Source organism: Mustela erminea, chromosome 6 (assembly GCF_009829155.1).
Source record: "Mustela erminea isolate mMusErm1 chromosome 6, mMusErm1.Pri, whole genome shotgun sequence".
Taxonomy (NCBI): Eukaryota; Metazoa; Chordata; class Mammalia; order Carnivora; family Mustelidae; genus Mustela; species Mustela erminea.
In genome coordinates, this window is record NC_045619.1 from 66,720,309 (window position 1) to 66,744,637 (window position 24,329).

Consider the following 24,329-nt stretch of genomic DNA (forward strand, 5'->3'; position numbering starts at 1 on the left):
GTATTTGCTATCATTACCTTCCTCCTCAAGCCTCAGCTGGTGAACAGCACCTGGGGAAATCCACCCACAGGGCAGCAAATAACCTTGATGAGGCCTGAGCAACACAGAGCCTGGAGCCCAAGAGAACGAAACTTAAGGGGTAAGGAATGGAGGGGGCTTGGGTACAGTCTCTGCTCAGTGTACCTTCTCAGGCACTAGTAAATAAAATAATGGTTGTGGGCAAGCTCTGTGCCAGGCACAGCCACAATTCACTAGACAAGCTGCTGGCCCCAGTTAGTCAGCCAGGTAAGAATGGATGGAAGCTCCTGCCTTTAGGCAAGCTCACATCTACCCTGTGGTAAAGGAAATTCAGACTAAACAAGCTACCGCCCAACATGAACCTCACTCTTTCTCATCAACTTTCCCTACTCACTCATGCTTGCCCACACCCGCCCCCCGCCACCACACACACAGAGATGGGGAGGGCTTTCCATGGTACAGGGGGTGCCCAGATTCAACCAAGCACTTGAGGCCTGTTCATCCCCATTAGGAAACTCTATAGTGGTCCAGAGTAGCAGAATTTTAAACATTGACAATTCAATACAGTGACTTCCAGAACAGAGAAGGTTCATTTCAGTACAAAGGAAGGTTGAAGACGGTGAAAAAGAAAGTCAAGATTTGACTCCATAAAAATTTTATGATTCTACAGGACTAAAAACAAAATTAAAAAATAAACCAAATAGAAATTAGAGGAAAAAAAAAAAAACGAGGTCAAAATATGTGCAGTAATGATGATAGAGGATTAATAAGTAAAATACATAGTCTATGACAAATGAGAAAAATACGAATCCCCAATAATAAATAATAAAAGGGCAAAGTTCAAGAACAGTTTGTTAAACAGGAAATGCAGTCAACAGTCATATAAACATGTTTGATCTCATTAATATCAAGCAAAACAGAAAAACAAAGTACTTTTTCTCTTAGAAAATTGCCAAATATTATTAAAATGAGAATAGCACTCTGCTACTGGTGGCAAAAATTAGTACACACTTTTTTGGCAACCAATACCAATATCAATCAAGATACCCATATGCATGACCATCCTTTTGTTCTACTTCTGGTCATCTCTGATAAAAATAAAAATGATCTGAAAGAAAATGCTGACTGCATAAGATGCTCATCAAATACTGAAAACAGGCTCTGCAATCAGATTAAATAAATCACAAAATATCCCTAGAGAGAATATTTTACAGTCCTTAGAAATAACATTTACAGTTATTTTTGTAGTGTGGGGAAAGGCAAATAAAACAATGATAAGTAAAACACAAATCATATACTTAGAATACCTCAAATATTCTAAGTAAAATAAATAAATTTATAAAAATATATAAATATAAATATATATAAATATATAAATTAAAAATATACAAATTTTTAAAATGGACAGAAACACAGCAAAATAGTTGTGTGGTAGGATAACTGTTTTTTACTACATCTTTATGGTTTTCCTATACTATAAAATCTTTGATAAGGTGCATCTCACTCTTGTACTTACAAAAAAACATAAGTAACAATCTCCCCTGCAAACCCACAACAATAGAAGGAAATCCAACAACCCTCCAAACCACTCCCACAATTACCCAAGCGTGCAACAGGCAGGTAAGGCAGTAAACTGAGGGGAGAGAGGCTTTGTTTTAAGTCTGGGCCTAGAAAAACAGGAGGCATCTTGATGTGACAACAAAAACTTTTCATCTTCCACTTGTCAAAGCATATTTTGGAAATTCATTAACCAAAACATTTTCCATCAGAGGATTTAAACCCACACACCAAAATTATCTCCACAGAATAAACTAGTTAAGCAAGCAGGAAGTTTACCAGGAACACCCTAAAAATTAACAATTGTTTTTACGGCTCTGATAAAGCCAGCCAGCTCATGTTGGTACACAATGTAACACAAACAACCTCTCCAGTGAGTCCTCTGAACAGGAGTGCAAGAAGTCCTTATCATAAGGTTTTCCTTGGCAAGAATAACAGATGCCACAGAAATTAAGCCTTTTGGGGTTCACCCTCCTAAAAGCTGATTTTAGGGGCGCCTGGGTGGCTCAGTGGGCTAAGCCGCTGCCTTCGGCTCAGGTCATGATCTCAGGGTCCTGGGATCGAGTCCCGCATCGGGCTCTCTGCTCAGCAGGGAGCCTGCTTCCCTCTCTCTCTCTCTCTCTGCCTGCCTCTCGGTGTACTTGTAATTTCTCTCTGTCAAATAAATAAATAAAATCTTAAAAAAAAAAAAAAAAGCTGATTTTATAATCTTAGAGATGGCATCCATTATCCACCTTCATCTTCACAAACCTACCAGGCAGGGTTTCTCCACTTCAGCACTCCTGTCAGTGCAATTCCTTACAATTCCTTGCTCTGTTCCATGCACTGCAGGGCATTCAGCAGCATCCCTGGACTCTGCTCACTAAATGTCAATCCTCCCTCCATCCCCAGTTGCAACATGAAGAAGGTTTCCTGACATCACCAAATGACTCCCGCAGGGCAAAATCACCCCAGCTGAAAACCAGTGGTACAAATCACATGCTGTCTCATTGCCCGAATTTTACAAAGGAGGAAACAGACACAGCGAGGCCCATCTAACTTCAAAGCTCGAGATCCAAAACTCGGTACTGTATGGGTGCACAGGTAGGAGGCAGATCTTCTACTATAACCTATGATATACACACCCATCTTTTCTACTTGGTCCCTATGCATCCACCCCCACGGAGCCTGGTTGAGTTGGCCTTGGTGCACACCATTCAAGTAAAGCATTTCTCTCATCACGTAAACATTTATGAATAATGCCAGATGAGAGTCTGGCAATAAAGGCACAGTCATGACCTTCGACAAGTATATAATCTATTTGAAGAAATAAGACATAGCCATGGAGAAGCTATTCGGAGTACCAGTTTTGAAGAACACTGTTTCCTCACCTGTAATATGGAAACGATGTCAGGGCTGATCTCATAATTCACTGAAAGAGTGCAAATCACGCTCTTTTCACGAAATAGGATTTCAAAAAACAGCCAGATATCAAATGCTTGGCAATATATAGGCACCAGCACAGGATGGATTAGAGTATCTCAAAAATCACTGGGCTGGCATGAACCCTCTAAAACACCCTGAACCCACCACCCCTTGGTACTTGAGCATTTGAAAATCCAAAAATTGAATTACCTGTTTCCAGCAGAGTTTGCGGGAGGAGCTCTGACGGAGGCTCTCAGCAAAGGTTTCCTGAATGGCTTCAAGCAGGCCTGGAGGAAAGAAAAGGAAGGATTCAAACAAAGAGAAGAGCCAGGAGTAGGAGAAAAGGTGGAATGGACTCAAAGCACTCCGGAGGAACAGAGCCTGGGCCTCAACCCAGCAGGGCAAGGGAAGACAAGGGTGGGAAAAAAGGTCAAGACCAGAGGAGGTCATCTGGTGATCTCTAGGTGATCTGTAGTGTCGCTGACAGGCTAGAGCCAAGAAGTAACCAAGGGCTGCTACAGCTTTATAGCACCATTATGAAGGCGGAGAACTTAATTTCTCAGACTAAAAGGTCAGCATTCCCTGAGGACAATAAGCAGATGCTTGCTTAAATTTACATAAGTGAAAGTGATGATTTTCCAGAACAATGAGTCAATCTGCCCTAAAAGTAAATCCAAATAGGTTCTTTCCCAAGTCCACAGGTCCTCCTGTTCTCTAAGGGCATCAGCCCAACACAAGGACACAAGAGCCCAGGGTAGCCAGATTTTAACATCTGGATATCAATTAGGTGAAATCTCCCAAACTTTAAGTATTGGCCTAAATTGCTTTAAGTACCGTGAAGGTCAAACCAAACCTATCTCCCTGCAGTCTCCACCCCAGGGCCCCCATTACAAAAACCCTGTCGTTAGCCACAGCCCACAGAAGGTCAAGTAAAGCTTTCTGGGATATTTGGAAGATCTCTCCGGCAACGTGTCACAGAACACAGGGAAGAAACTAACTGTAGAGTTTGTAGAGCCTTCAGCAATGGACTGTAGAAAGGCCCCATAGCGCCCCCCCAGCTAAATACAAACCGGCCCTCAGGTGACACCTCAAAATATCCACTGGCCAGGGGTACCTGGGTGATGCAGTCGGTTAAGTGTGTGACTCGTGACTTTGACTCGGGTCATGGTCTCATAGGTCATAAGATGCGGCCCCATCTTGGGCTCTGCGCTCAGTGAGAAGTCAGCTTAGGGATTCTCTCCCTCTGCTCCAGCCTCCACCCTCCCCACGCTGCTCACTCTCTCAATCTCTCTCTCTCTCTCTCAAATAAAAAAATATATCTTAAAAAAATATATATCCACAGGCTCTAAGTGACCAATGGGCTACTTACAATTAAGCAGTTACCAAAAATGGGAGAATTCCACACATCAGCATACCTCCTCATTTCCCCATTTTTAAAAACCTACAGTAGTATGCTAATAAATAAATAAATAATAAAATAATATAATAAATAAATAATTAAATAGTTAAAAACCAGCCCCCACTCACTGCCTCATTACAGAGAGCCCTCCTCTGCTGTCCTGTCCACCACCCCCAATCCCCTGAGGTATATTCAATAAACTTCTACCTCCTTTGTTCTGCCTCAGGTGAATTCTTTCACTGCTTGTGCCACTGGCTTTGACCCAATCATCACCTCATATCTGGGGATCCTCATCTGCTCAGGAGAGACATCCCACTTAAGACACCATAGGGTCCAAAAAAAAATAAAATAAAAGACACCACAGGGTCTACATCAGAGCTGACAGGGATGTGAACAAAGGCCATGGAGGAGGTAATAGAGAGTGATTCAAAAAATGTATGAGAGGCAAAAATAACAGTGCTGATGGCCAGGAGAAGGTCCCGAGGATACCAGAAACAAACCTGACCCATTGCAAATTTTGACAATGAAAGGGAGTCTTTAAGACCAGCGGGAAGCAGGCTTAAATGTTCACTTTTTGACCTCTGAGAACAGGGCCATCCTCATGGACTTGTGACCTGTGTCGTCACACAGGACTCCATGCTCAGAAAGGCTCCATGCTTGGTTTAATGATCTGCTGTCATCATTTTGAGATTCTTAATTTAACTTCGAACTTGTGTTTTTTAAGTGAGGTCTGATGGGGAAATGGAGCTTGCATGTGAGCAGAAGAGATCCTGCTCAGTGTGTGTGGCCACGTTCTTACACAGTGTTTGCCATGACCCAGAGCACAGAATTTCTGTGGATTCATGAGGCCTGGGAGCCCAGCAAGACTAGTTCAAGGTAAGTACGTTACAAAGACAACTAAGTGAGCAGGTAGGTGTTGACAGCTCCCAGAAGCCATGCTTTCCATTCAAAGGAACCACAACTCCCTTTGCATATAGAAACAAAGCAATGTTTTTCTAAGATACAAAACCAAAAAAAGAATCCTATCATATTCTTACTCCTATTACATCCCTGGGTTAGCTGATCCTGCACACTGAAAATAATGGCATAGAAGGAAAAGGAAATATAGGGCAACCCATGGTTCTTTTTCCTTTCAGTCCTTCCTTAAAGCCAGCCCTTCCTTCCATAAGACAAAGACTAACAGAATGCAGGTATCAAGAAGTGAATAAGAGTAATCCGTTAGCTTAGCAGTGTTTCCACATTCTGGTAAGAACAATATACATATGCACGTACAAATTACAAAATCTGAAGTGTATAATTTCAGTAATTCTGCAGATGTGTCAAATAAACTTACATTTGCATTTAACGTTGGACTTGCACCATATAAAGAGTACAAATCATGCTAATAATTTAAATTTTTAATTTCTCTTCACTTAGAACAATATTAAATAGCAAACGAGGATAAGTCAAGGGAGAGAGTGTAGAAGGAAAAGCTTTTTATGCTAGTACCTTTAACATTGCTTTTTTCATGCTTTTTGAACAAGGGGAAACACATTTTCATGTTACACAGGGCTCAACAAATTCTGTGGCCGGCCCACTGAGAACCATTGCAGTCAAGAATATCAAGCCCAAAATGTTACACATGGGACACCTAGGTGGTAGACTGGTTGACTGTCCAATTCTTGGTTTCAGCTCAAGTCATGAGCTCGGGGTGGTAAGACCGAGCCCCATGACAGGCTCCACACAGCGGAGCCTCACAGCGGGTGTGAGGCCCGTTGGGGATTCTCTCTTACCTCTCCCTCTGCCCCTCCAGGCCCCACCCCACCACATGCTCATGCATTCTCTCTCAAGTAAGTAAATTAAATCTTAAAAAATAAAATAAAATGCTACACACACCTAGATAAGTTCCTCCAGATGTCCTCCAAAGTAACCCCCAAAAGAGCCACTTATGGACAGATGGGGGTGATGATTTTTACTTCCATGCTCTGTTACTGAATCACTTTTCCCTTTTCCCCCAGGTACCTCACATCATCACAACAACACATCTGCTGAAACAGAGCAAGCCTTTGTCTTTCCAACCAAAGTGAAGACTATAGAAGATCTTCCCCAGAGCAGCATCTAAGGCAGAGACCTCTCTGCTGGGCATCCCCCTTCTACAGAGTGCTTCCCCGAGCTCTGGCACTGCAGTTTTCACCAAACTCAAGCTGTTTCTCACCACTCCGAGTGCTCGGGTTTCCCCTGGGAAGTGGTTCTGTGTAAGTCTGGCTGTCTAAAAAGGCCTCCTTCAAATACAGTCAAGTTTTCCTTTGTCTCACTTCATTCTCCTCTTCTGTTTGGTACCACCACTTTCCACTTCGATAAATTAATTTCCTGCCTGGAGACACATCCTGGGAAATGTGTCAGTCTGTATTGTTTAGATGAGAGACTTCTGTCATTCTTTCAAATTTTTCCTCTGCACCAATAATCCTGACAGCCAGCCTCTTAGGAGCCTGAGTGGCTTGTCTATGAATTTCCTTTCACGGCCTCCTATTAGACTGAAAAAATGCAGACTGCCTGCGGTGAACTTACTCAACTCTTAACCCTTCCAATCACATCTTTTTCTATTTCCCCATCCTTTCTTCTAGCCCATTTAAAGAAGGGCTCTTACGGAATTCAGGGCTAACCGGCCACTCTCTACCTGATTGTTAATGCTGCTTTACCTGTACCTGCTTCTCACCAAACTATCACAGCATGCCTCTCCTGGTTTGATTCCTCGAAAGGCTGGGCTACAGAGCCACCTATGGTGCATCCCCTCCCTTACAATCCTCAGTTTTTTGCACTCTGGACTACATCTCTACTGGGCTACTGAATCTGGACTCTCCAAGTTCATGAATGACCTGCTGGCTGGACCAGGGGCAGTTTCTCGGACCCATCCTTCTAACGGGTCTATTGTGCCAGATGGCAAGGACGGTCCACATGTGTTGGGTCTGCTTCTTCCCTCTGCTACCACCATCTTCCCCTTCTCTGGTGGCTCCTGCTCTTCCTCCTCTAATAAATTTCATTAGTCTGATCATGTCTAAATGTCAAGAGTTCCTTGAAGGATGTGTATCACTTCTATTTTTATTCTACATCTTCTTCAAAATAGGTAGAGGCAATTAGGAGATACAAACTTCCAGTGGTAAATAAAAAAGTCACAGAGATTGTAAGCACAGCAGAGGGAATGTGGTCAACAATATTGTAACAACAGTGTTTAGTGACAGATGGTAAGTACAGCTATTGCAGGGAGCACTGCAGAAAGTACAGAATTGTCAAATTGCTAAGGTGTGCACCTGAGAATAATATAACATTTCAAGTCAACTATCTTCCAATAAAAAATTTAAAAATAAAATTGGCAATATTTGGTATATTGTACACAGCATAACAAAGGGTAAATAACTAAATTTTTTAGTTAAATTTAATTTTTTAACTAAATTTTTTTAGTTTCTGAAGTATTTTATGGTTTGTTGTGTTTCTGCAGATTATGGGCATTTCTCTAAGATTTCCAAAGGTAAATCAAATGAAAGATGAGCTCTACTCATTACTTTTCCATTACAGAGGACATCTCTTCTTGATATTAAAAACTTTCATGGCCTAGAAATAATTGATCAACATTAGATTCAAACAAACTTCAGCATGCCACATTCTGTCATTACCCTTGCCCCATATTTTCTAGTCTTTTAAAAATATTTGACTATAAAAATGCTAATAAATATATATACTATTTTAAAAAAAGAGTTCCCTGAAGGCACCATACTTGCTTCTCTTTTTATTCTACACCTTCTCCTTTAGTGAGTTCATCTATTCTTACTCATTATATATAACAGCTCCATGGAAACGATCCATCAATATAGGATTTTGCGTAAACTCCAAATCTAAATTTCAATTTTTTCTTAAAAAAGATTTTATTTGACAGAGTGGGAGAGAGAGGGAAAGGACAAGCAGAGTGGCAGGCAGAAGGAGAGGGAGAAGCAGGCTTCCCACTGAGCAAGGAGCCTGATGTGGGGCTCAATCCCAGGATCCTGGGATCACGACCTGAGCCAAAGGCAGATGCTTAGTGACTAAGCCACACAGGCGTGCCTAAATTTCAAATTCTTAACATCTTCATGTGGATAAAATCAACTAACAGATTTTAATGGCTTTTAACATGCCAAGTACAGAAGTAAGCCAGAGGCAGTAATACAAAGTAGTTGAAGATACTGACCCTCGAGACTGTATGTACCTGCATTTAAATACACTCCAACAGAGGATAGTCCAAGATGGCAGAGGAGCACAAGACCTTAGTTATGTCAGGTTCCAGGAATTCAGCTAGATAAATATCAAATCATTCTGAACACCTGTGAACTCAACAGGATATCTAAGAAGGAACAGTTGCAACTCTGCATATAGAAGTGATCACTTTCTGCAAGAATGACAAGACAGAAAACTCACATCAAAAAAGAGAACAAGAGGCCATACTGACTGCCAGGGATCTAATCTGTATGGACATAAGTGAGATGTCAGAACTAGAGCCCAGAATAATGATTATAAAGCTACTAGGTGGGCTTGAAAAACACAGAAGACACTAAAGAATCCCTTTCTGGAGAAATAAAAGAACTAAAATCTAATCAAGTCAAAATTTGAAAGGCTATTAATGAGATGCAATAAAAAATGGAGGCTGTAACTGCTAGGATATAGTCTCTATCTCTCTTCTGAAGAGAGAGTTATAAGACAAAATGATGAAGAATAAATAAGCTAAGAAAAAGAAAGATAAACAACTAGCAGATCATGAAGAGAGAATTCAAAAGATAAATGATACCATAAAGCGAAATAGTATCTGAATAATTGGGATCCCAGAAGAAGATGAAAGAGAGAGAGAGGCAGAAGGTATATTCAAGCAAACTATAGCAGAGAACTTCCCTAAATCTGGGGAAGGAAATAGGCATTTAAGTCCAGGAGGCAAATAGAATCCCCCTCAAAATCAATAAAAACAAGTCAATACCCCAACATATAGTAGTGATGCTTGCAAATCTCAGAAACAAAGAGAAAATCCTGAAAGCAGCTCAGGACAAGAGGTCCATAATTTACAAGGGCAGAAACATTAGATTGGCAGCAGACCTGTCCACAGAGACTTGGCAGGCCAGAAAGCACTAGCATGATATATTCAGGGTGCCAAAGGAGAAAAGTATGTAACAAAGAACACTTTATCTAGCTAGGATGTCTTTCAAAATAAGTGGAGTGATAAAAAGCTTCCAAGACAAAGAGAAACAAAGAATTTGTGATCGCTAAACCAGCCCTGCAAGAAATAATGAAAGGGATCCTTTAAGCGAAGAGAGAACCCAAAAGTAACATAGACCAGAAAGGAACAGAGAGATTATACAGAAACAGTGACTTTATGTGTAATACAATGGCATGAAATTCACATCTTTCAATAGTTACTCCAAATGTAAATGGGCTAAATAGCCCAATCAAAAGATACAAGGAATTAGACTGGATAAAAAAAAGCAAGACCCACTGATATGTTGTCTGCAAGAGACTCATTTTAGACCCAAAGTCACCTCCAGACTGTAAGTGAAGGGATGGAAAACAATTTATCATGCTAATCAACATAAAAACAAACAAACAAAAACAAAAAACAAAAAACTGGGATTGCAATCCTTATATCAGACAAATTAGATTATAAACCAAAGACTGTAATAAGAGATGAGTATGAACACTATAACATACTTAAAGGGTCTATCCAACAAGATCTAACAACTGTAAATATTTATGCCCTTAACCTGGAAGCAGCCAATTATATAAATAATTGATGACAAAATCAAAGAAACACATTCCTAATATGTTTCCACACCCTATTCACTGCAATGGGCAGACCATCTAAGCAGAAAATCAACAAGGAAAAGAGGGCTGTGAATGATACCCTGAACCAGATGGACTTCACAGATATATTCAGAGCATTCCACCCTAAAGCAACAGAATACACATTCTTCTTCAGTGCGAATGGGACATTCCTCAGAACAGATCACATTCTGGGTCACAAATCATGTCTCAACCATTACCAAAAGACTGGGATCATTTCCTGCATATTTTTAGACCATAATGCTTGGAAACTGGAACTCAATCACAAGAGGAAATTTGGAAAGAACTCAAATGCCTGGAGACTAAAGAGCATCCCACTAAAGAATGAATGGGTAAACCTGGAAATTAAAGAAGAATTTTTTTTAATTCATGGAAATAAATGAAAATGAAAATACAAATGTTCAAAACATTTGGGATGAAGCAAAGATAGTCCTAAGAGGGAAACATAAAGCAACACAAACCTTTCTCAAGAAACAAGAAGGGTCTCCAGTGGAACAGAGTGGAGAGCCCAGATAAGGACCCTAAACTCTATGGTCAAATAATCTTCGACAAAGCGGGAAAAAATATACAGTGGAAAAAAGAGAGTCTCTTCAATAAATGGTGCTGGGAAAATTGGAAAGCTATGTATAGAAGAATGAAACTTAACTATTCCCTTACACCATGCACAAAGATAAACTTGAAATGGATAAAAGACGTCTACGTGATGCAGGAATCTATCAAAATCCTAGAGGAGAACATAGGCAGTAACCTCTTCAACATCGGCCACAGCAACTTCTTTCAAGAGCTGTCGCCAAAGGCAAAGAAAACAAAAGCGAAAATGAACTTTTGGAACTTCATCAAGATCAAGTTTCTGCATAGAAAAGGAAAAAGTCAACAAAACAAAGAATCAACCCACGGAATGGGAGAAGATATTCACAAATGACAATACAGACAAAGGGCTGATATCCAAGATATATAAAGAACTTCTCAAACTCAACACACACAAAACAGATAATCATGTCAAAAAATGGGCAGAAGACATGAACAGACACTTCTCCAAAGAAGACATACAAATGAAAAAATGTTCATCATCACTAGCCAACAGGGAGATACAAATCAAAACCACACTGAGATACCACCTGACACCAGTTAAAATGGCCAACATTAACAAGACAGTAAACAATGTGTGTTGGAGAGATGTGGAGAAAGGGGAACCCTCTTATACTGTTGGTGGGAATGCAAGTTGGTACAGCCATTTTCAGAAACAGTGTGGCGATTCCTTAAGAAATTAAAACTAGAGCCACCCCATGATCCTGCAATTGCACTATGGGGTATTTACGCCAAAGATAGAGATGTAGTGAAAAGAAGGGCCATCTGTACCCCCAATGTTCATAGCAGCAATGGCCACAGTTGCCAAACTGTGGAAAGAACCAAGATGCCCTTCAACAGGTGAGTGGATTAAGAAGATATGATCCATATATACAATGGAGTATTATGCCTCCATCAGAAAGGATGACTTTTGTACCAACATGGACAGGATGGAGGAGATTATGTTGAGTGAAATAAGTCCAGGAGAGAGAATCAATTATTATATGGTTTCACTTACTTGTGCATAAGAAATAACATGGAGGTCATTGGGAGATGGAGAGGAGAAGGGAATTGTGGCTAAATCAGAGGGGGAGACAAACCATGAGAGACTGTGGACTCTGAGAAACAAACTGAGGGTTTTGGAGGGGAGGGGAGTGGGGGATTGGGTGAGCCTGGTGATGGGTATTAAGGAGGGCACATATTTCATGGAGCACTAAGTGTGGTACAGAAACAATGAATTTTGGAACACTGAAAAAATTTTTTAAAAAAAGAAAGAAACAAGAAAGGTCTCAAATACACAAGTTAACCTTATACCTAAAGAAGCTGGAGAAAGAACAGTAAATAAACCCTAAATCCAGCAGGAGAAGAGAAATAATAAAAATCAGAGCAGAAATCAATGGGCTAGAAACCAAAAAAAAGGTAGAACAGGAGCTGGTTCTTTGAAAGAATAAGATAATTAATTATTAAGTAACAAGAATAAGATTGATTAATTGGTTAATAAGATTAATAAGTTAATAAGATTAATAAGGTTAATAAGATTAATCAATCTTATTAACCCTTTCCCGGACTTAACAAAAAGAAAAGAGTAAGGATCGAAATAAAGTCATGAGTGAAAGAAGAGAGATCATAACCAACATTGAAGAAATACAATTACAAGTACATATTATGAGCAAAAATATGCTAACAAACTAGGCAACCTAGAAGAAACGGATGCATTCCTAGAGACATATAAATGACCAAACCTGAAACAGGAAGATAGAAAACCTGAACAGACCCATAATCAGCAAAGAAAGTGGAGCAGTAATCAAAAATCTCCCAACAAACAAGAGTCCAGGCCCAGATGGCTTCCCAGCAGAATCTACCAAACAGTTAAAGAAGAATTAATACCTTCTCTTCTGAAGCTGTTTCAAAAAATACGAATGGAAGAAAAACTTCCAAATTCATTCTAGGAGGCTAGCATTACCTTGGTCCCAAAACCAGACAAAGACCCCACCAATAAGAATGACAGACCAATATCCCTGATGAACACAGATGCAAAAATAACCATCAACATATAGCTAATAGGATCCAATAGCACATTAAAAGGATTTTCACCACAACCAAGTGGTATTTATTCCTGGGCTGCAAGGGTGGTTCAACATCCACAAATCAATGTCATACATCACATTTATAAAAGAAAGGACAAGAACCATATGATCCTCTCCACAGATACAGAAAAAGCATTTGACAAAATACAACATCCTCTTTTGAGAAAAATTCTGCAGTGTAGGGATAGAGGATACATACTTCAATAACATAAAAGCCATCTATGAAAAACCTACAGCAAATATCATCCTCAATGAGAAAACACTGAGAGCTTTTCCCCTAAGGTCAGGAACACGGCAGGGATGTCCATTCTCACCACTACTCTTCAACATAGTAGTCCTAGCCTCAGCAATCAGACAACAAAAAGAAATAAAAGGCATCTCAATCAGCAAGAAAGTCAAACTCCATTCTTTGCAGATGACATGATACACTATGTAGAAAACCCAAAAGACTCCAAGCCAAAATTGCTAGCACTCGTGCAGGAATTCAGCAACATGGCAGGATATAAAATCAATGCACATAAATCAGTTGCATTTCTATACAGTAACAATGAGACAAAAGAAAGAGAAATTAAAGAGTCGATCCCATTTACGATTCACCAAAAACCAAGATACCTAGAAATAAACCTAACCAAAGAAGTAAAAGGAACTGCACTCTGAAAACTATGGAACACTTACGAAAGAAAGTGAGGAAGACACAAAGAAATGGAAAAACATTCCATGTTCATGGACTGGAAGAACAAATATTGTTAAAATGTCTATGCTACGCAAAGCAATCTATAGATCCCATGTAATCCCTATCAAAACACCATCAACATTTTTCACAAAGCTGAAACAAACAAAGCTAAAATTTGTATGGAACCAGAAAAGACCCTGAATACCCAAGTAATTCTGAAAAAGAAAACCGAATCTGGAGGCATCACAATTCTGGACTTCAAGCTCTATTACAAAGCTGTCATCAGCAAAACAGTATGGTACTGACACAAAAACAGACACACAGATCGATGGTACCAAACTGAGAACCCAGAAATGGACTCTCAACTCTATGGTTGTCTAATCTTTGACAAAGCAGGAAAGAATACCCAATGGAAAAAAGACAGTCTCCTCAAGAAATGGTACTGCAAAAATTGGACATGCAGAAGAATGAAACTGGACCATTTCCTTACAAGCTACATAAAAATAGACAAAATAGATGAAACACCTCAATGTGAGGCAGGAATCCATCAAAATCCTAGAGGAGAACAGAGGCAGCAACCTCTGTGACCTTGGCCACAGCTATTTCTTGCTAGACATATCTTCACAGGCAAAAATGAACTACTGGGACTTCATCAAGTTAGAAAGCTTTGCACAGCAAAAAAAAAAAAAAAAAAAAAACCAGGAGACAAAAGACAACTGACAAAATGGGAGAAGATATTCACAAATGACATATCAGATAAAGGGCTAGTATCTAAAATCTACAAAGAACTTATCAAACTCAACACCCAAAGAACAAAAAAACCAGTCAAGAAATGGGCAGCAGATATGCACAGACATTTCTCTAAAGATATCCAGACGGCCAACAGACATATGAAAAAATGCTCAACATCACGTGGCATCACAGAAATACAAATCAAAGCTACAATGAGCTACCACCTCACACCAGTCAGAATGACTAAAATTAACAAGAAATGACAGGTGTTGGTGAAGATGAAGCGAAAGGGGAACCCTCTTACACTGCTGGTGGGAATGCTAGCTGGGGCAGCCACTCTGCAGAACAGTATGGAGGTTCCTCAAAAAGTTGAAAACAGAGCTACCCTATAACCCTACAACTGCATTACTGGGTATTTACCCCAAAGATACAAATGCAGTGATCCAAAGGGGCACCTGAACCCTTATGTTTATAGCAGCAATGTCCACAGTAGCCAAACTATGGAAAGAGCCCAGATGTCCATCAACAGATGAATGGATAAAGAAGACATGGTGTACATACACCGCCCACCACACATACACACAATGGAATACTACTCAGCCATCAAAGAGAATGAAACCTTGCCACTTACAACAATGCGGATAGAACTAGAGGGAATTATGTTAAGGGAAATAAATCTGAGAAAGACAATTATATGATCTCACTCACAAGAAATCTGGGAAACAAAACAGGGAAGCATAGGGGAAGAGAGGAAAAAATAAAACATGACAAAATCAGAGTGGGAGACAAACCACAAGAGACTTAATCATAGGAAATAAACTGAGTGCTGGAGGGAGGTGGGTAGAGGGATAGGGTAATCGGGGTGATGGACATTAAGGAGGTCGTGTGATGTAATGATCACTGGGTATAAGACTGATGATGAATCACTGACTTCTACCTCTGAAACTAATAATACATTTTATGTTAATTAATTGAATTTACATTAAAAAATACTGTGTCCAACATGCCTAATCTAGGGAAATTTGTCTAGCCTCTCTGTGGCTCAGATTCTTCTGTAGTATAGGAATAACAACAATACCTTTTCTTTGGGCTGATGTAGGTATTAAATCCAAGTTAAAATATGGAAGGTGCTTAGAGCAGTGCTTGGTACATACCAAGTATGTGTAAGCATTAGCTATTGCTATTACTGTTACTGTCATTCTAAATCTAAATACCTAGTAAGACAAGTACTATTACTTTACCCATTTATATAACGAGAAGAAAAAGGTAAGTTATTATGGGTCATGATGGAAATCTCCAACTCCAACTCCAACTCCAGAAATTTACTTCCCATTAAAACTCAACTTTCACTTGCGTGCCATTTTTCTTAAGATTTTATTTATTTTATGAGAGCAAGAAAGAGAAAGAGAGAGCCCGTGCACACACGCGAGTGGTGGGAGGGGCAGAAGGACAGGGAGTGAATCCCAAGCAGACTCTGCACTGAGCATGCAGCCCAACATGGGGCTCAATCTTAGGATCCTGAGATCATGACTGAGCCAAAAACCAATAGTCAGATGCTTAACTGACTGAGCCATCCATGCACCCTGATGCCTTTCTCTCGATTAATGTTTTGCCCCTCTCCCCACTCCTCACCACTTATATTCCAATAATATCCAACATACTATTTCTAAAGTCATCTTTATAATGTAATTTTCATAATTCTCCCCACCTTTTTTTTAAATTTTTTTTTTAATTTTTATTTTTTTGACAGAGAGAGAGATCATAGGTAGGCAGAGAGGCAGGCAGAGAGAAGGAAGCAAGCTCCCTGCTGAGCAGAGAGCCTGATGCAGGGCTTGATCCCAGGACCCTGAGATCATGACCGGAGCCGAAGGCAGAGGCTTAAATTCTCCCTACCTTTAAAAAAAAATCTCATTTAAAGCATAATCTTGTCACTCTCTTAACCCTCTAAGAACTGACTACATTACATCTCTTAATATGGATATCTGTACCTTCTCTTTCTCTAAAATTAATTTCACTGCACTCTACATTTCACAGCAAAGCCCAGCATGCTCATCTCTCTCTGTCGCCCCCCACCATCGTTGCCTCCTCAAAATCTCCTACTCCTTCAAGACTCATTCAAATCCCACCTACTTTAGGGATCCCACCTAACTCAACCCTTTATTTGAGTGACTGATCTACTTCATCTGATCTTCCCACACCTACCTCCCAAAGACCCAACAAACTGATTTTTTGAACTTTAATGCTTTTTATATTTCAGGACTAATGCATGAATGTTATAAAATAAACATTCTTAAAAAATTAAAGCCCCTTTCATCTTCCCTGCCACGCTTGGCTCTCATGAGTCACCCATTTAATAATTTTTCATGTATTAACAAATACAAACTACAGAACTGCTTGGCTATTTTGCTTAATACATAATAGACATACTCTAAGTCAACATTTTTTTCCAACCATTTTAACTGCTAAACAGTAGTCTAAATCTGTTTTTTATTATGGGCCATTTCCTTTCTGCCCCCATCTCCCAGATGGGAATATTCTCCAGGGTAAAGGCTGTTTTGTTCTTACATCTGCAAGAGGACCTCATTCCAAGGCCAAGAATTCCTTAAACAATGTATTATCATATTTAGTCCTCATAACCAACCAAGTATTCCCATTTCACAGAAGACAAAAGCACAAAGCCAATAGGGACAAGGGATTCTAATCTACACTTATCTGACTCTGGAGTCCACACCCTTCATCCCCAGGCTATAGCTAATAAATTTTTCATAAGGACATCCTCTTTCAAACAAAGCTGGAAGACAGAAGAGCTCCAAGTATTCTGGTGTAGGTGGGTAGAGCTGAGGAGAAGACATGGGCACTGGCCAAATGGCAATTACACGCAGGCGAGTGGTTACAGCTATAAAGCTAATATACCATTTAGTCCTTCGATCTGTGTTTACTGAGAACCTACTAGAAGTTGAATTACTTGCCTCATCCTCAACAGGCTCCCCATTACACTCTCCCTCAGAAGTAGCTGCACCATTTGTTTTAAGTCTCTGTGCCTAAAGTGCCATTATTATTTTTATTAATAATTTCTAACTATTTTGAAATTATTTCTAAAAATTCTATGAGACAAATATCAGCACCACCGTTTTAAAGACGGGAAAACTGAGACCCAGAGAAGTTAAATCATTTGCCAATACTACATTATAATAAATAACAAAGCCAGGATTCAAGCTGAGGGTATGTGTGGCTTTAGACTGACCCCTCTTGTTATACAGAATGCTGCTTTTCAACTCTTAGAGAAAAGATGAACTATGACTTTTTAAAATTTAGACTCAGGATTACATTTGGCTACAAGTAACAGACCCAACTTCTGTGGTCTAACCAAACAGAGATTTTCTTTTTCTCCCAGAAAGTCAAGAAATGGACAAAGTCTGGTATAGCAGTTTCAAAATGCCATCAGCTTCTCAGCCTACTTAACCCTTAAGCTTCTTGTGTTTGGTCACAAGATGGCTTCTCCACTTAGAAAACAGCCTTCAGGGGCGCCTGGGTGGCTCAGTCGGTTAAGCGTCAGCCTTCAGCTCAGGTCATAATCTCAGGGTCCTGGGATCCAGCAGGCTCCCTGCTCAGTGGGGAGTCTGCTTCTCTCTCTCCCTTTGCCTCTTCAATCTTAAAAAAGGAAAAGAAAAGAAAAAAGAAAACCGCCTTCATGTTCCAAGGAGGAAAAAAGTACAAAGGCCAAAAGGTCAGCTCGGAGAGGCCATCCTCTTATAAGACCTTTTGAAAGTGGGGAGGGGGTCCAACCCACCTACTTCCATTCCATTTGCCAAGACTACAGCACTTAGACACCCTACAAGGAATTCTGGAAAAATTAAGTTTTTGTTGTTTCTTTCCCCTGCTGCCAAACTGGCCACAGTGGTAAATTAAACAAAATGGGGTTAGCTGTAGGGATGACATCAGTGGGATAGATTCTGGTGGCATCTAGCTGGGTCTGCCCCATAAGGTGACATAGAACACAAGTCACCCTAGAGAATCAAGGTACTCTGGGGAGAAAAAAAGCATTAAAAGAATCTTAATTCCCTATCTATTTATTTTTAAAGATTTTATTTATTTATTTGACAGACAGAGATCACAAGTAGGCAGAGAGGCAGGCAGAGAGCCACTGAGCAGAGAGCCTGATGCAGGGCTCGATCCCAGGACCCTGAGATCATGACCTGAGCTGAAGGCAGAGGCTTTAACCCACTGAGCCACCCAGGTACTGTTTAATTCCCCATTTAGAAGCTTTTGGTTGCACAAAGTTAAAAACCAATGGGGGTGTAAAAGAATCCATAGCAGGTGACCCAGAATAAAAACAGAGAGAACCAGGTGACTTCACACAAATCATTCTGGCCATCTCACAGGTTCAATGGGTTTAGTGTTCCCTCAGAGTCCTCCAACGTTTCCCTTCCTCCCACTCACTCACTTCCCAGTTAATACAGAAGAGACCCTACAGGCTCACTGGACTCTTCTATCATTCATAAAGAGTAGTAGAGCGTGTCCAAATTCTGATTCAGACAAAGTAAAACCCTCTACTATGTGTTGTCATAAGCAGCAGCATCTTTAGACACAGATAATGGTTGCAGAAACATGACTTAGGCAACAACAGCAGTTACACCAACAAGCTAGAATATTAAGAAAGTAGGCCATCTAGTTCTAGCCTTATTTTTACTTTCTCCCAAATAAAGTCAACTCCATAAACTGTCCTCGCAAAAACCTCATAAAACTCTGTGGTGGTGAGATGACATCTGTACAAGTATTATAGAGAGAAAGGTGACAAAGAGCCAGCAAAAAAGGACTGGATCCTGCGAGCTAGATCCTACATATAGAGATATAAGATAACGTAGGCGTCTTTAGCAATATGGTAGAGCACTACGTGTATAGCATGAAAGAATGAACACCCTTCCCATTGAGCCTCCTCCTTCTTCCCAAGAACCTCCTTGCCTGCCTAAAGAATTTGGCCACTGGGATGCCTGGGTGGCTCAATCGGTTAAGCAGCTGCCTTCGGCTCAGGGCATGATCCCGGGGTCCTGGAATCAAGTCCCATGTCGGGCTCCTTGCTCAGCAGGGAGCCTACACTCTCCCCTCTGCCTGCCATTCTGCCTGCTTGTGCTGTCTCTTTTTTAAAAAATTTGGCCACTTGGGGGTGTCCATTCATGGGGGTGTCCATGAAATCTACAGCCAGCCCCAAACTTTACAGTACTTGATCTTCTTCCTCCAGGATCCACAGTTGAGCCATGAGCTTTGCCAGAATGATTGATGTTGACTAAAATTCAAGTTTGTACAATTCCTTCAGTCTTGGACATTTTTAGGCACACCCCTGTACAAAAGCCACCAAATGATCCTTCTATTCTTAACTCATTATACTTGCCAACAAAAACAAGAATTTGCATGTGGGCCAGTCAAAATGTGAGTCACAGCAAGTTCTGGGGAGACACAAAACCCAAGTCCAGTCACAAACTATGACACCACATCCACCAGGACCACACTCAGAGTCCAAAGCCACATTTCAGAAATACAAGCTCTTCAATGATATAGACAGGTACACATTTCACCCAGACCCTCCTCTCCCCAACAAAGGTGGCTAACAAGTGTGCAAACTTCAAACTCCTGGGGGAGTCCATTTAATGGTTGCAGAAACATGACTTAGGCAACAACAGCAGTTACACCAACAAGCTAGAATATCTAGTTCTAGCCTTATTTTTACTTTCTCCAGTTGTTTGGCATTTTAGATCCTTCAAAATGGAAAAAAATATTAAAGCAAAAGTAATCCTCACCACTTGGCCTTTTGAAACATTGTCGTCCACTTACACCAAACTGGCATCAATAATGACAAGATTTAAAATAAACAGCATAAAAGAAATAGAAGAGTCTTTGTATTTTTTGTAGGGTGGGTTGGTTCAGTTTGGTTTCTTTTAAGCCATTACCTCCAATGAATAAAGCATCAGTCTTTGTGGTTGTAACATATGTGACAAAAGCTCTCAGCCTTTTTGACTAGGAAAAAGGTTCTGACATGCTTGGTGAACAGTTTGAGGGAAAAAATGGCATAATAAACTAGAGCTGAATCAACTGCACAAGCCCAGAGCAGTTTTAGGACAGTGTCCACTTTTGGACAGTTTGATGACCGATTTAACTGTGAAATTATCAACCTTTAGTTAAAGGAAACTGGTGGCCAGAAGACACTTTGTTCCATTTATCCCCAAACAACACCCAGTGTCACTAATCTCGACAGCTTTGCATCTCATACTTACACCCATCTGTTCAACCACAGCTAAAAAAAAATAATAATAATCCCAGCTCACCGAAATATTTCACGATTGGCTGCTCAATTGTGACTTTTTTTACTTAATTTCAGAACTAATATGGCTTTCTAGGGAAATCTCTGGGAATAAACAGGCCATCATTATGCAATATCTCTTGCCTATCTTTCCACTCTGAAGCAGAATTTCTTTAATAAAGAATCAAGACACACAAACCCAGTATAAATAGTCATTCTTTCACTCCTTGTTTTGAAAAGGTAATTCAGATCAGGTCAGAAATGTAATAATATCTTTGAAAAGACAGAATCAGATGAATGAGGTCTTCTTTCAGTTAACAGTTTGAACCGTGTGCTATTCGGAATTTGAGAATCTTGTTTGAAGAGCGAGCGAGCATGGGTCAGAGGGAGAGGGAGAGAGAGAATCCCAATGACACTCCCCACCGAGTGGGGAGCCCAGTGTGGGGCTCGAACCCAGGATCCCGAGATCATGATGTGAATCGAAACCAACTGAGCCACCCAGGCACCCTGGAAACCTTTTTGAATGGAAGATGAAAAACTCAACAGGCTAATTTTAATATAACAAACTACCAAGATAATCTAATTAACTATAAAAATACAAATATTTCCTGAATATGAAAGGCATGTTTTTTACAAGGAGTCAGCTAGTTGGTAAGAGGGGAAAAGTGACCTTGGTCTCATTTATCTCATGCTGGTACAGTGAGGAACAAAATGACTACATAAGCAGTTAAGCTCTCTCTCACTGAACTTGTTTCCAAAAAATGTCTATGATGCCCTTGAAATTAGGCACTATTGATCTGCAACTACATTGTGCCCTTCATTTCAAGTCAACATCTACCTGCCCACAAAGGCCAGATTATCCTATTTTTTTAAAAAGTAGCTATTGGAAGTATGATAGTTGCTGGTTAAAGAGAATTTAACCAAAACCTGATCTTACCCTTCTCAATGACTCAGTTTATCTTTCAAATTCTGTCCTTTGTTTTACTCTACCATATCCGTCTTATAAACACAGAGAAAGGGAAATAAATGTTAAAATTAAGTACATAAAGTAAGTGTTATTACTCAAACTGCGAATGAAATTTAAAGCATTAGCATATTCAAGTCTCTAAGCCAGGACTAGTTTCCCTGAAAGAAAGCGTAAACTAGAATTTGGCACATCAACGCAACATCATGAAGACGCTCTTTACTTGACTGGTGATTACAAACTGCACTTTGAACTCTGTATTAACCAAGGCTCCAGTGAGCTCACATTAACCCCCAGGAATTCTATATTACCTCCTCTTTCCCAGTGAAAAAGGACACTGGAAAATACAGTGTGTTTTATGTACTTCCCATGGAACAAATAGAAGAGACCCATTTCACAGCCATTAAGCAATTGCTATTTTTTTAAATTTATTTTTTTAAAGATTTTATTTATTTATTTGTCAGAGAGAGCACAGGCAGGCAGAGTGGTAAGCAGAGGCAGAGGGAGAAGCAGGCTCCTTGCTCAGCAAGGAGCCTGATGTGGGACTTGATCCCAGGACACTGGGATCATGACCTGAGCCCAAGGCAGCCGCTTAACCAACTGAGGCACCCAGGCGTCCCTAAGCAATTGCTATTTCTTAGCCCCAAAACACAAACCAAAATTAAAATGGCCTTAACTTTTCCAGGAAAACACACCTTCCCTTTGCAAAAAGACTGCTCCTTATCCACCCTGTACTAAATTTTTTCAAGAACCAAGAATAATACAGACCCAGGTGTTTTATAAACAACAGCAAAACAAAACACTTCTTTCTAGCTCTGAAATCTGACTGTCATCAGCTAGAAACATGGAGAACCTGGTCTATTAAGTCCTGTGTTCCCTATTTCTCTCCATGGGTTTATAAGACGTAATGTGCTTTTTCTTTCTTTCCTCACCTCCTGGAAATTCTCTTTCATTCAAGGCACCTGGGATGCAGCTTTTGCATCACTATAAAGTTCACACCTGACCTGGCAACAGAAGGATCCTCACTGCTGAGGAACAGTGATGAATGAAAATGGAAACTTGACTCCCAAGTCTCAGCCCATACGTGGTGTTTGTTTTGTTTTTGTTTTTGTTTTTTCTTCTCCTTCTCCAAAAGAAAGAGCCTCAAGCACTGATAAGTGAGGGTTCTGAATCAGTTTATGGAGTTAATTCTGTTCACCAGAAAGTCAATCACAATGGATTAGCGACCTGGGTACACAAGATCTCCCAACAGGAAAAAGGTTTCAAACAGGAAATAAACAAAAATCAGAATTCTATACTTCCACTTCTCAAAATATCTTTTCCTCCCAACAGCCAACTGCCTTTCCTAACTTCTAAACTTGGACACTAAATCAAGTTGTTCTTCTACTGCTCTCTGCACTTCTTATTGAAAGGAAGGATTTGTTTTGGGTCCCACATGTTGAAAGAGCCACGCTCCTGTAATTAAGAGTTTGTATGCCCCGCCTTCCACCTCATTTCCCTGTGAAAACTCTTTTCCAAAAATGATCCTTGAAAACGCAACTACAAGCCCTCAACCTTTTCTCAGGCAGCCACAGGGAGCAGATCTGGAGATTCTCAGCAGCTTTCCTAACCCCACCAGATCACAGTTGACTATGAAAGAAATTCTGTTAAAATGTCAGTGAAAAAGAGTTGGGAGTTTTAGAAGTGTGCCCCCAAGAGACGAATTTTCCCACAGCTCATAATTAAAACACCCCAAGTGAATGTCTCACATCCTGACTAGACCATATAAGGGACATTTTTACATTGATATATACGAATATTAAGAATAACAATGATACTCTTTCATTTAAATCACCGTGTAACAGGCCACAGGGAAACTAAAAAAATACAAACCTTTCCTTCTCTCTCAAGGGGCATAATTTTTGAGTCGAAATTTTATAAACTTGTGACATCTTTAAATACCGCCCCCCAACACACACACACACACACACACACACACACACACACACACACACGTTCTCTAATCGGGGTTCTCAAGTATTACTGGGAGACCACGGTGTGGGGGTCTAAGGACACAGACAATACCTTACACGTCCACCGTGGAGGTACTTTTCACTTATGTGCTAGCTGGGAGCCCCAGGAGTTAAGCCCTTTCCCCCCAAAAAGTTCCCGTTCCCCCGGGGAAACAGGAGTGAGTTGGAAAGGAAATCGAGCCGGGGAAGAGGAGGAGCAGCTGCAACACCCAGCTGCAACCACACAACGGTGCCCCTTCCCTCCGGTCTCTGAGACGAGCCAAACGCCCTTACCTGGGGGGTGGAGAGCCGCCGGCACGACTTCCAAAAGTTCTGGTTCACCTTCCGTCGGAGTTCAAAGCCCCGGCGCGGCGGCCCCGCCGCAGGCTCTCAGCCCGAACCCTTTCCCGTCCCGCTCCCGCCTTCCCCACCCCGCCGGCCCTACACCATGTCAGGAATCCGGGCAGGCACCGAGCTGGGAGCTGACATCACTCCCAGTTCCAGGTACCTCCCCTCCCCCCTCCCACTCGCCTTCTCTCCTCCCTCCCCGCGGGAATTAGCCAAAGAGCGTTCGCAAGGGGGTGGGGCCGGCCGCGCCCGGGCGCCCGCCGATTGGGCCGGGGGGCCGTCAGTCAGAGGAGGCAACTAATTTTATACATTCCTCGCGGAGCGAGACCGGGACTGGGAGTGGGTGGTGGTTGAGGGGGGAGCGGCTGCCTTTCCTGCTATCTTTAAGAAAAGGAGGTGATGGTCTGGGGAAGAGCCTTGCGGGTCGCGTTTTGGACTAATCTCGGCGCATTGACAACCACC

The 24,329-nt window shown here is 40.9% G+C and overlaps 1 protein-coding gene across 5 annotated transcripts in view; it reads right to left on the bottom strand.

Moving 5' to 3' along the window:
• Nucleotides 1-24,047, bottom strand: part of PPFIBP1 (PPFIA binding protein 1) — a 176,647-nt gene extending 152,600 nt beyond the window's left edge. For all 5 annotated transcript variants that reach the window (XM_032347574.1, XM_032347572.1, XM_032347571.1 and 2 more), the window contains exons 1-2: nucleotides 23,814-24,047; nucleotides 3,190-3,266 (exon numbers count right to left, since the gene is read on the bottom strand). The gene's annotated coding sequence lies outside the window, so the exon portion shown is untranslated. The remainder of the gene's footprint in view (nucleotides 1-3,189; nucleotides 3,267-23,813) is intronic.
• Nucleotides 24,048-24,329: the final 282 nt, after the last annotated feature.